This window comes from Melanerpes formicivorus, unplaced genomic scaffold, assembly GCF_026170545.1.
Source record: "Melanerpes formicivorus ecotype bairdi unplaced genomic scaffold, bMelFor1.0.p_v2 SCAF_288, whole genome shotgun sequence".
Classification (NCBI taxonomy): domain Eukaryota; kingdom Metazoa; phylum Chordata; class Aves; order Piciformes; family Picidae; genus Melanerpes; species Melanerpes formicivorus.
In genome coordinates this window covers 20,098-23,106 of record NW_027142640.1, presented here as the reverse complement: position 1 = coordinate 23,106, position 3,009 = coordinate 20,098, and positions in this window count along the sequence as shown.

Sequence of the window (3,009 nt, the reverse complement as noted above, 5' to 3'; positions counted from 1 at the left end):
GTCCAGGGCTGGGTCTGGGCTAGGGCAGGGCTGGGGCTGGGGCTGGGCTGGGTCTGGGTCCAGGGCTGGGGCTGGGCTGTGTCTGGAGCTGGGCTGGGGCTGAGGGTGGGGCCGGGCTGGGGCTGGGTTCGGTGCAGGGCTGGGACTGGGGCTGGGCTGGGGCCGGGGATGGGGCCGGGGGTGGGGCTTGGCTGGGGCCGGGGCTGGGGCTGGAGCTGGGGCTGGGCTGGGGCTGGGTCCAGGGCAGGGGCTGGGCAGGGTCTGGGGCTGGGCCGGGGCAGGGCTGGGGCAGGGGCTGGGCTGGTGCCGAGGGTGGGGCTGGGGCTGGGCTGGGGCTCAGGGCAGGGCTGGGCTAGGGGTGGGGCTGGGGCAGGGACCGGGGCTGGGGACAGGGCTGGGGCCGGGGCTGGGGCCGTGAGTGGGGCTTGGCTGGGGCCATGGCTGGGGCCGGGGGTGGGGCTGGGGCTGGGGCAGGGCCGGGCTAGAGCTGGGGCTGGGCAGGGCTGGGGCTGGTGCAGGGCTGGGCTACGGCTGGGCTGGGACCGGGGATGGGTCCGGGGGTGGGGCTGGGGCTGGGCCAGGGTCCGGGCTGGGGCAAGGCTGGAACTGGGGCTGGGCTGGGGCCAAGGTTGGGGCCGGGGCTGGGGCCGGGGCAGGGTCCGGGCTGGGGCAGGGCTGGTCCTGGGCTGGGGTTGAGGCTGGGGTGGGGCTGGGGCTGGGTCCAGGGCAGGGGCTGGGCCTGGGGCAGGGCTAGGGCTGGGCTGGGGGCAAGGATTCGGCTGGGGCGGGGGCTGGGCCAGGGCTTGGGCTGGGCTGGGACCGGGGCTGGGCTGGGGCAGTGCTGGCACAGGGCTGGGGCTGTGGCTGGGTCTGGGGCGGGGACTGGGGCAGGGCTAGGCCTGGGGCTGGGCTGGGGCCAAGTCTGGGGCCGGGGCTGGGGCCGAGTCTGGGGCCGGGCTGGGGCAGGGCTGGAACTGAGGCTGGGCTGGGGCCAAGGTTGGGGCCGGGGCTGGGCTGGTGGGGAGGGTGGGGCTGGGGCTGGGGCTGGGGCTGCGGACAGGGCTGGGGCTAGGGCTGAGGTAGGGGTAGGGCTGGGGCTGGATTGGGGCCAGGGCTGGGGCAGGACTAGGCTTGAGGCTGGGCCTTGGGCTGGGGCTGGGTTGGCGCAGGGCTGGGCCTGGGGCTGGAACCAAGGCATGGGCAGGGCTGGGGCTGGGGTTGGGCTGGGGGCAGAGATGGGCCTGGGCTGGGGATGAGGCTGCGGTGGGTACGGGGCTGGGTCCAGGGCAGGGGCTGGGCGGTGGCTGGGGCTGGGCTGGGGCAGGTCTGGGGCTGGGGCTGGGCTGGGGGCAGGGATGGGGCAGGGACTGGGGCAGGCCTGGGGCTGGGCCTGGAGCTGGGGCCGGGCTAGGGCTGGGCTGGGGGCAAGGATGGGGCTGTGGCTGGGGCTGGGGCGGGGACTGGGGCAGGGCTGGAACTGGGGCTGGGCTGGGGCCAAGGTTGGGGCTGGGGTTGGGCTGGTGGCGAGGGTGGGGCTGGGGCTATGTCTGGGATGGGGCAGGGCTGGGGCTGTGGCTGGGCGGGGGGCAGGGATGGGGATGGGGCCGGGGCTGGGGTTTGGGCTGGGGCAGGGTTGGGGCTGGGCAGGGGATGAGGCTGTGGTGGGGCTGGGGCTGGGCTGGGGCTCGGTCCAGGGCTGTGGCTGGGCTGTGGCTGGGGCTGGTCTGGGGCTGGGTCCAGGGCAGCGGCTGGGCTGGGGCTGGGGTTGGGCCGGGCTAGGGCTGGGGTTGGGCAGGGCTGGCGCTGGGGCAGGGCTGGGCTACGGCTGGGCTGGGACCGGGGATGGGTCTGGGGGTGGGGCTGGGGCTGGGGCAGGGCTAGGCCTGGGCTGGGGATGAGGCCGGCGTTGGGTGGGGCTGGGTCCAGGGCTGGGGCTGGGCTGGGCTGGGACTGGGGCAGGGCTAGGGCTGGGCTGGGGGCAAGGATGGGGTTTGGGCTGGGGTTAGGCCAGGGTTTGGGCTGGGCTGGGACCGAGGGTGGGGCTGGGGCAGGGCTGGGGCTGGGGCAGAAACCAAGTCTTGGGTAGGGCTGGGGCTGGGGCTGGGGCTGGGCCAGGGCTGGGGCCGGGGCTGGGGCTGGGCTGGGACTGGGGCTGGGGCTGGGGTAGGGCTGGCACAGGGCTGGGGCTGTGGCTGGGCCTGGCGTGGGGACTGGGACAGGGCATGGCCTGGGGCTGGGATGGGGCCGAGTCTGGGGCCGGGGCTGGGGGCCGGGGTAGGGGCAGTGTTGTCGGACAAGAGGGGACATGGGTCCCAGGAACACCTGTGCAATTCAGGCCTTGAAGAATTCTTTGTTGATAATATAGTAGCAGAGTAGGAGATGTGAGAAAGTACTGATTGCTTGGTATGCTGAAGTCCAGCTGCCCCTGAGATGGGAGGCAAGCAAGATAAGGAGGAGGCGAGATCTGGGAAAGAGAGCAATTAGGCCGGATAGAAGAATTCCACAGAGTTGTGAAAACAATGATGTAACCTGTTAGAGAGCAACCAATAGTATGTTGCCAAGTGGGCATAATTATAGCAAACTGTATATCAGATGTGTCTGATGCTCAATAAAGTTGGAATCCGCTGATCAAATTGGTCGTTAAAGCGGCCCCCCTTCTTGCAGTAAGTGGCGCTCGAACACGGGACCCTAATGAAGACAAACGTTAGGGTTTAAGAAGTTCTTCGGGACGTTGGGAGATTTGCAGTAAGCCGGGAGGCAAGAAGACGGCCGGCCCGGGATAGCAGTACCGGAGGCTGCAAGAAAAGGGAAGACAGCCTTGAAGCCGAAGACGCTGTAGAGCCGGGAACTGCTTAAACGAGGACTGTGCGCACAGGTATTAACGTTTAAATACGGACATGGATAGGCAGGCAGCGTATGATTTATTTATATGCTTTTTAGAAAAGCGACAGTGTAAGTTAAATTTTACAAAGGAGTTGGTGCCGCTGTTAAGCTATGCAGGAGAGTTAG